The sequence below is a fragment of the Chlamydotis macqueenii genome, chromosome 11 (genome assembly GCF_036417535.1).
Source record: "Chlamydotis macqueenii isolate bChlMac1 chromosome 11, bChlMac1.mat, whole genome shotgun sequence".
NCBI lineage: Eukaryota > Metazoa > Chordata > Aves > Otidiformes > Otididae > Chlamydotis > Chlamydotis macqueenii.
In genome coordinates, this window is record NC_141566.1 from 14,919,083 (window position 1) to 14,929,251 (window position 10,169).

The following is a 10,169-nucleotide window of genomic DNA, read 5'->3' on the forward strand; positions in this document are numbered from 1 at the left end:
GAGATTAACAAAAGATCACTTGGAAAAGGCTGTATTCATCCAAATAGGTAACAGCCTGTAGTGAGACAGCAATACCTTTCAGTGTTTTTAAAGTGTTGAGAAATGTGATGGGAAAACTCCACAGGAGGAAGGGTACTATTGGCCTATTGATGAAGATTTTATTTTCTAAAAACAGCTACATGCTCTTCATCATCACCTTAAGCAAGAAGTCAATTTAATTAGCATAGTAGGTATTTACTGTGACCTGAGCAAAATCATATCCCCAATCAGCACAGACTTGTGTGTCAGAAAAAAATTGTCATGCATCATCTGCAAATAGGAGTTGCCAAATGATCAGGTCTTGCTGATGAAGTGAAATTACTGATACTGTGACTCCACATCCATCAGTGCAAAGGTTTCCTGAAGAGGTTGATTTAAGACTTCTATTATAAAAGTTGACGTTGGGAGTAGTTTCACCACATGGATTTTGATGCCATGGAAATAATTACTGGATGCATGATTACTTTATTTGCTGTATGTTTTTGTGTTTTAATTAGATCAGCTGGGATCTTTGAAGGAAGTGCAGGATATTGTTGAGGAGTGTTCTCTCTTTTGTGGATCTGACTTCTCACTGGAATAGCTGGTCACTGAAATCTTGGAATAATGGAGGAGGGACCCATAGACCCAGGCGCAAAATACTTTTATTGTCTTTGCATTGTGTGATGTTAGGGCAGAACAGTGAATACTTTTGAGGCCTCTCATGGCCTCGCTTAGACCAGCTCTACTTACTCTGCCGTAGGTAACAATTGCAGCACAAGCACAACAGTAATTATCCTCATACCTAGACCAGATACCCTGTGTGGTAAATGAGTTTCAAGCATTGGAGACAAAAGGGGGATGCTGTAAACTCTGAGGGCTCAGCTTGTCCCTCTGCTTCCACCCATCTGTTCAGAACTCTGGTTCAACAGTGTAAACCTGAAAATTAATGGAACAGTCTGTGAGCTTCTAAAAGGAAGAAAGATCAAATTGTGTCAAACTAATGTTGATCTTTCTACATCAAGTTAAGCTTCATGAACATAGGAGGAGCAGTGGGCACAGCTTTAAGTGACTAATGATCTTCTGTAAGAAAGGGGAATGTGGTCTGACACCAATGTAAAAACGAGGATATAAAAACCTGTGCGGAAAACTCAGAGTAATTATGAATCATTCACAGTCAGACTGTAAGGATGTATCGAGTGAGATTCCCTACAGTCCTGCTCTGATTTGATGTTATTTGCTATTTTCATTAACATGGCATATGCTGGTTATGTTGTAGGGAGCACCAGACTTGAGCTAACTACTGACCGAGTAAAAGACAATTAGAATTCAAATGGACTTGATAAATTCAAAAGAGTTAGAATGTGATTCAGTAAATCCAGCAATGGATTTGACAAATACAGATCTGTACACTTCAACAGAATCAATGATCAGCTGAACAAATACAGAATGAGACAGGACAGGCTGCTAGGGCAGCAGTTGTACAGAAAAGTTCGCTTGGGGTTATAGCCAGTCACCAGCTGAACATGATTCAACAGCATCCTGTTCCTGAAAAAAAAAGCAACTGTTGTTGTGGAATGTACGAACAGTCTGTAAGATCCATGACGTGGTCCTTCTTCCTCATGTGGTAGTAGAAAGCCTTTGTTGGAACTTGGTGTCCAGCTGTAGGCACCACACTTCATGGAAAATGTGGAACAGCTGGAGATAACCAGAAAAAAAAACAATGAAAGGGATGATAGGATGGAAGATTGGGCTTGTTTCAAGGTAACAGAATCATAGAAGCCTAGAATGGTTAGAGTTGGAAGGGACCTTCAAAGGTCATCTAGTCCAACCCCCCTGCAAGAAGCAGGGACATCCCTGACTAGATCAGGTTGCTCAGAGCCTCATCCAGCCTGGCCTTGAACGTTTCCAGGGATGCGGCATCCACCACCTTTCTGGGCAACCTGTTCCAGTGTTCTACAACTCGCATTGTAAAAATTTTTTTCCTAATACCTAATCTAAATCTACCTTTTAAAACCATTACCCCTCGTCCTATCACAACAGGCCCTACTGAACAGCCTCTCCCCATCTTTCCTGTAGGCCCCCTTGAGGTGCTGGAAGACGGCTATAAGGTCTCCCCAGAGCCTCCTCTTCTCCAGGCTGAACAGCCCCAACTCTCTCAGCCTGTCCTCATAGGAGAGGTGCTCCAGCCCTCTGATCATCTTCGTGGCCCTCCTCTGGACCCTCTCCAACTGGTCCATGTCCTTCTTATGTTGGGGGCTCCAGAACTGGACACAGTACTGCAGGTGGGGTCTCACCAGGGCAGAGTAGAGGGGGAGAATCACCTCCCTCGACCTGCTGGCCACGCTTCTCTTGATGCAGCCCAGGATGCGGTTGGCCTTCTGGGCCGCAAGGGCGCATTGCCTGCTCATGTTGAGCTTCTCACCGACCAGCACTCCCAAATCCTTCTCCTCAGGGCTGCTCTCAGTCCCCTTTCCTGGGCAGGTTGTGGAATTGCTGGAATTTGAGATTTTAAAGGAAAAGTTAGTGGGCATCTTACGGGGCTGGTGCAAATGTAGGCTGGAGGTGCTGGGGATAAGGCTAACTGAAGTGCTTCCCAGTTTGTAATTTTTATGCTGCCCTCTTAGATTTTCACACTACGGCCTTCTGCAAGGGAGTTGGAAAGCTACTGTTCTGGAGCAAAACACTGCGCTGGCAGAGCTCCTGAGCTTGACCTCAAGGCTCACAGCCATGTGTTTCCTTTTTCATCTTTTCTGTTAAAATAGCACTTGTGGTAATAATAACATCTGTGGAGAGACTGGCATGCTCTTGTGGAGTGGCCCACGTCTGCATAGTTAGTACGAACTTCCCAACACCACCCAGCATAAGGCAATCTCCACTTTTCCGTTTCAAATTTTTGGGAGTGCTTCAGCACTCCAACTTTTTGAGTGAAAGTGTCCCACACCTTGAATGTACGTTTCTATTGTGTAAGAATAAGCGAAGTGACAACAGTACTTTATACGAGCACGTGTGGGATTAGTGCACACAACTCCTTGATGCTTCCTAATCGTGTGCGCTCGTGTACTGGGATGATACAGACTTTGGAGTGACTGATCTCTTACCCAATCTTTACGGAATTATTGTGGCAGGAATCTTAAACATATATCTGAGTTTTTGCCAGAGATGGTCTCTTACTTTGTTTAAACCTAGTTCTCTGCTTTTATTTATCCTAAAACAACATTCCAGCTGAGAAGAGAGCAACCGGGACTGGTGCTGCCTTGCTTTTTATTCCCTAGATAGAAGTGCAGATTGCTTGGCACATGTGCAATACCCTGTTTCCCACTGCTGGCCAAAAAGATTTCCATATTACTGCGCAAAGACTCCCGTCAAGCTCCTGCCTGCCAGCGGAGGGCATTACAGAGGCTTGGGGCAGGGGGAGGGAAAAAGCTCACTCCCTAACCGTATGCTAAAAATAGGCTGATGCTGTGCAAACAGCTTTGCTGTGAACTTCCTTCTGGCATGCAGCCATGCAGCTGCCTTGTAGTTTTAAGCCTAGATACCTCTCCAAAACAAGAAGTCACTGAAGTTAAACGCAGTCAGCAATGCTTTTAATCTTATTACTCCCTGCTGTGTTGTATCAATTTTAGCTTCTTCCAGAGCGCAGGTAGCTTACTCAGGATCTAAGTTCAAATTTTTTACTTAAACCATGGTTAAGACTGACACTGGCAATCCCTGAAGTCTGCAAAGTTCAAAGGAAGGTGGAGGCCTTTAATCTAAAACTGTAGTACTCAGGTGACACATCCAAAAAGTGCTTTCCTGCAGAGTAAGAACGGCAGTAGCTGGGCTGCAAAAGGTTTTTAAACTCTCCAAATTACTGTTAACTAAACATCCTTAAATCCTGATGTGATGATATGAAATTGGAAAGTCAGTTCCTTAAATGAGACTGTTTTAAAAAGAATAAACACAAGACTCTCTGGGCAGCTGGACTGAATGACAGAAGTGATTCATTCACGCCTTGAAGCCTATGAGTTCTTTCGTTTTGCTGTATTTTCCAGTGATTTTTACCTACTTCCTAGTGCCAACATTTTGCCCTAAAATAAATCACATCACATTCTTCTGTATGTTTTGACTATGAAGACTGATGTTGCAATTTAAGTATCAAGTTTCCTTGTGCTTTGTTTCAATGGTTGTTGATTGTTTAGACATAACAAGATTCACATTTTCCTTTGTCATGATTTCTCATTTGTAGCAAGAATATTTTCCAAGAGAGTAATTACATCTCTGGATCATTTTTAGCTATTTTACAGGAATCACTGAAAATGTAGTAATTTTGCATAGCTGTTTTTTCCCTTCTGATTTTTTATTGTTGAATTCTCAGCTTTTATTTCAATCCTTTGTATCCAATTATCTGATTTGTGTGGCAATTAAAGAGAAGATCAGTGTCATTGTACTTTACATTCTTTTTAAACTCTCATCAATAGCAGGACCGCAGTAGTCTGTAAGTCTGTAATTTAAGAGGCACTTGGCAGGGGTTCAAAGAGACAGGAGCTCTAGTTTGTCTCACTTCCCCTTGGAAAGCCTTTCTGATGCTGCCGAACAATATTTACACCAGAAGGGAACTGAGTTTTGGAAAACTTTTCCACACTCTGAGGAAACCAAGCAACCTGAGACTTAGATAAGCCTTGGTGAATTTAAAAACTATTGATGCTATCATCATGTAAAACATCAGATAGCACAGGTTTACAATTTGAGGAGTGGATTTCAGTTATTAGATAAAATTAAGACCAGAGGTTTGGCAAAAAAAAAAAACCCTGTTATTTGAAGCAAAATTCTCCTAATGTCATCTTTGTTGAGCACTTTTATAATATCTTACATTTCTGCAATTATAGGTACAGGTGCTCTGTTCTGCAGTTAACTGAACATACTGTTTGCTAAGCAGGGTTAGTGTCTGGAGCCAGAGAGGTTCAAAAAGCATCAAGCTTATTTCTTTTTCTGGAACCTTCAGCTTTCTAGCTATCTGGAGAGAGGGTCCAGATGAGGTCCTGTTTTCTCTGTCCCAGAAGAAAGGTGGTTTTGTCCCCTTGCCATGGGGCCTGGCTATCCTTTTGAGAACAGTTCTCCCCCTTCACATCCCTGTCTGGTGGGGTTTTTCAGGGGCAGATTTCCAGTGGGTCAAGCAGGATTCTGGGTGACAGATAGTACGCAGGAATTCTGGCTCCCTGTTGCCTGGTTGTTTATCTTAGGATCCTATAAATTCACTTATTTCCCCTTTTAAATATAAACACTGGTGGTGTTCTAAAAATGCTCTTCCACCAAACTATCTGACTCAGTCCTGACTGGGCATCTGTTCCAGTGTTGCACCCTTAACCGAAATCCAGATTCAGGGTCTGGTGTTACACCTAGAACAGTGTTTAATATTTCAGGATCCGAATGATGATTTTGCCCACTCACACCATACAACTCAAAAGGTCTTGCAAAGGGAAAGGGAGTCCTGAGTTCCCTCCCAGCCTGGCGTGTGCCTTCTCTCTGCTTCCCCTGCAATCTGCCCAGAGAAGATTTCTGAGATATTTGAACAGCTGCCACGATCTGCATAGGAGCCAGGGGCCTTGGCATGCAAGCTCTGCCACCTGATGCCTGGTCTGCATTGAGACAGAGCCAGCTGGATCTGCAAGCCTCGGCAAATGCCGCCTTCTATCAGCGAGTTATCTGATCGGGTTGCTGCCTCGTGGTCTCTTACTGGTCTTCCTCATTCTTCTCCGCTGTTGCTGAAACAGCCTTACCACCTCCTCTTGCCTGCTCTCCAGTTTCTGTCCTCATTCAACAGCCTCTTGGCCCTTTTGTCTGTGGTGGTATCAAAACATTCCAGAGTTTTTATTTTTTAAACAATCCCTGCGTCTGGCTCACCTGTGTGTAACAGTACAGACACCTCTTCTGAGACACGCGGCACGGCTAGTCTTCTACAGCTTTTTAGAAAGCCTTCCTGGGGTTTGCAGGCAGGTCCTGCACTCAGGTGCCCGCTGAAAGCAGATTAACCTGTTCATTCCTCAGAAAGCAAATGAGCAAGGAGGGAAACCCCACATCTTTCCCTCACTCCCCTTCCCTGGCGGGAAGACTTGCCAGCACCAACCACCTGCATTTGGAGTCGTCCAGCCTTCCATCAGACTTCAGTTGAAGGTACAGCACAAACGAGCTTCCAGTGCAGATATCCTGGGCTGAAGTTCTGCTGCAAGGTTGCCTTGGCTTCTTGCTAGCACGCTTTCATCTAAACACTCACAAAAAAAAAAAAAAACGGAGGCTGTGTTAAGTAAGTTGTTGGCTAATATAGGCTGCTCGACTTTAGCAAGAGCACTTCCCATGCACAGCCCATCTCCCAGAAGTCATTTTATGCCTGTGTAGTCCTAGGAGTTTGCTGCACGCACATGTTGCCATGTGGATATCTGTCCACTCCTGTGCTCCCGGAGACCATTTAATTTTGAGGAAGCCAGCAGAGTAAGGTGGCTGCCATCAGTCACGTTAATTTTGGTGAGGTTTGCATAGAAATGCATCACATAGAAGCTTCTGGGTCACCCAGGTATCTTGTTGATGCAAGTGCTCCTGAATGAGGGGAGCAGAAGAGTTTTCCTTGTTACTGGCATGGTACCTGTCGCTAATGCTTGCTGCACAGTGAAGAAAAGACTCTGATTTGCATAACGTCTTGGCCCTGCTCTTTGTTCTGCTTTGCAAGGGATTGCTGGGGACCTCAGGTGACTTCTTCAGTGTGAGAAGAGCAATGCGTGCAGTCAAAGGAGATGGGTGGGATGTGTAGAAGGAGCTCACCCTGGGCTTTACAGTGTCCGTGCGCGCGAGGTTTCCAGTGCCACGTGACAATGTCCAAAAAACGCTGGTGGTTTCCCTCATGCGGCAGCAGTGATGCTGCACGTGCTTGCAGCAAACGGTTAGCGTAACAGCTCTGAAAGCAGCTGTGCAGCCAGCACAGAGTTATTGGAATGTTAAACAAACTCATAGTTTTTTACCTTTTGCTGGGTCAAAAGTCAGTGACTCCATCAGGCCACATTGTTCAGTGAGTCAAGCTGAGCCTAAAAACCAGCTGTTACAAACAAACAAAAAAAATTAAGAATGCCTTCCTAGTAGTTACATTGCTTAGGCTTCAACCTTTGTGTCAGGACAGGTTCAAAAAAACCAATATCCTTTGGGCGGGTCTCCAGATTTCAGGTGTGCCTTCCTCCCTGTCCAAGCCATTTCTCACAGCTTTCCCGTTCCTGGGGAAAGTTCCCTGGAAAGTGGGAAGAGGAGCAAGCCCAGACCTCGGAGCTGCTGGGGGGAAGGTCCTCAGTCTCAGCAGCGGGGCTTGGGCTACACAAAGTCTTGGGTGTCTCCAAGGGCACAGGGCGCCACAGCATGGGATTGTGCTTCAGTTCTGGCAGCACTGAGCCCATGCCAGCTGCTCCGTTCGGTGCTGGGATCTGCCTTTGCTTGTTTTCTACCATTTTTAAGATAATCCTTGCTTAAATTTCGGCAGGCCCTTAGGCTAGCTGGACCTTGGCGGCACACTGGCACTCAGTAAATGCCGTGGGGCAGTACTTTGGCGTGTCTTTAGGTGTGTGTAGTGCCAAGTGCCAGCCCCTCCGCTGTGTTGTGACAGACGCCGTCGTGTGTCTGGTCCTGCTGAAGCAGGACCGCTGGGCTAATTCTTCACAGATGTTTGCAAATGGAAGCTGATAAATGCCATAAATACCAAAGCCCAAAGTGCGCGTTGTCTGCAGCATTCCAGGTTGGCATTTCTGAGGATGGTTGGCATTTTGTGATAAGACAATACTGAGTGTTTTGTAGCAATTGTGTAATTCTTGTGTCAGTGACTGTTCCTTACACTACTGAATAAAGAGCAAAGTGTCTGTAATTCCTCCAACCCCCTGCCTAGAGTGTGAAAACCTTTTTTCCTAGGAAGGCTGGCAGAGGCAAAGATGTACATGAAAAAGAAAGTTACATACAGCTCCAGAGGAGTGCATCAGGTCAGAGGTTTTGCGTATTTTCATTTTGGTACGTAAATTGCCATGTATTAGCTGAACAGGGAGAGAAAACTTGGTAAACTCCCAGCCTCCAGGAAGTCCCAGTCTTAAACAAGTAAGTAGATAGGCACCACTTTCCAAAATCCACGGAGACTGTCACCACTGAGAATCACTTTGATGACTAATTTCTGCAAAAGTCAACAAGACGGAGAACAGGAATAACATTATTTTACAAGGTATTTTGCAACAAACAACATCTATTCCCTATTTCTTAGGAAGGGCATGTCTCTTTTTAAATGTTGTTTTGGTGCATCTGGCTTCCTCTCCCATTTGAAACATCAGGCTAGAAAAATAATTTTAGGCTATTTAAATTACCAGTCAGAGTGGAGAGATTTCTCCGTAGCCATGATGGGATGTTTGCATGCTAAATTTGTATTTTGGTGAATACTCCATATATCATCTTCTGAGATATTCCTGGTTAATATGCCTTGAATTCTCAATTTTTTTCCCATTCTGTCTGCATAGACTCATTTCTGGTCACAAGGGAGTCCTGCTGGTCTCAGTTGTTAATCTGCTGAAAATTCGTTGTGCTCTGCTTTTTTGGGAGGCCTGTCTTGTGGAAAAAACAAAACAAAACAAAACAAAACCCAGCAGATAAATTCTGCTAATACCCTATGAGTCACCCAGCAGCAGTGGCAAAGCTGGGAGGAAAAATGGGGAGAAGAGGAGGATTGGTGAATGGGTGGTGACCTGAAGCACTGATTCAGAGCACACTATTTCAAGTGTTTCCAAAGACAAATACTCAGTTATTTTCCCCAGGTATCCTGCCACTGGGGGCATGAGGTTACCAAGCAAGGTTCTTAAGTGTTTTAATAAAGTTACATACAACTGGTGCTGACGCAGGCCATCGTTCACTGGGCCTGAGCACTGAGACTGCAACAGAGGACAAAATAATTATGAAATTGGGAATCTACTCAGACACAACATATTTATTAAATTATTTTGCCTTCTAAAAAGCTGTGCATACCAGAGAAATCAGAACATTGGCTCTCGCACCTTATGCATCATCTACCCAGAAAATGTGCAGCTCCCAGATACCTCTGCATGCCCTCTCCCTTCACCCTGCCCTGCAAACCTCCGTGGCTCCCGAACCAGCAAGAACAGAACTGGCCATCTACTAAATCTGTTGCTGATCTCAGCTGACCAACTTCCTCTAATATCAGCAAATATTTCTGCTTTTGTAAATCTGTTCTTCCCTCCATAACGGGGTGCCAGCGAGACCAGGAATGCTTTGGATCTAGAAATGTGCGGGTTGGCAGGAGGAACAAAGAAATTGCTCACCCAGAAGGGCAAAACAGGACTAAAGCTTTTGTCTGCTGGGGAGAAATGGCACAAAGTCAAGCCAACAACTTTTGGATGCAATCAGAAAGGTACCGTTGCATGCTACTTTTAATGGCAGACATTGATATGGGTCATTCATGAGAAATGTCTTCAGTAACTAAAATAAAAGCAGATCCTGAGATGCTTCTGTGGTTGAATGGTCTCTCGACAGATACTGCCCACTGCCCAGTGTCAGTCTCTCCCTGAATTTGACAGGGCAGCTGCTGTTTTTCCCAACCTTCTGGAAACAGGCCAGCTATGACATGTTCCTGATATTAGTTAGCTGCAGGGCGTATTTCATTCTGCTGCTCTAGGCAATTTGATAAAGGCTTCTTCCTCCCCCTCCAGAGTTAACCCGCCCAAACTGTAGCTGAACTCCTCGCCGCAACAATACCACACTCGCTAGGGATCCTGCCTATTTGCTTGTTAAAATGTGCTTAAATTGGTTGTTTCATACAAAGGAATGCTTACATTGATTTCATTGTGTTTTCTGAGCTGACAGTAGTAATGCTAGATGTATATCACTAGTCGATTGCTACAGCTTTTTATGAATAAAGTTATTTTTTAAGAATCATTACCCTTTTATTGACACAGAGTATAAAATAAAATAAAACTTGGTCTCCACCCCTTAGAGAAAGAAGGGGAAAGTCTTCAGCTGATATGTAACTGTTTAAGCTAGAATCTAAGAAACCATTAATTTCCATTTGTACTGTTGCATTGTCCTTAACTCCAGACCTACAGGAAAAGTTGACACCATTTGCTTTTTTTTTCCCACTATTGGAGACCACG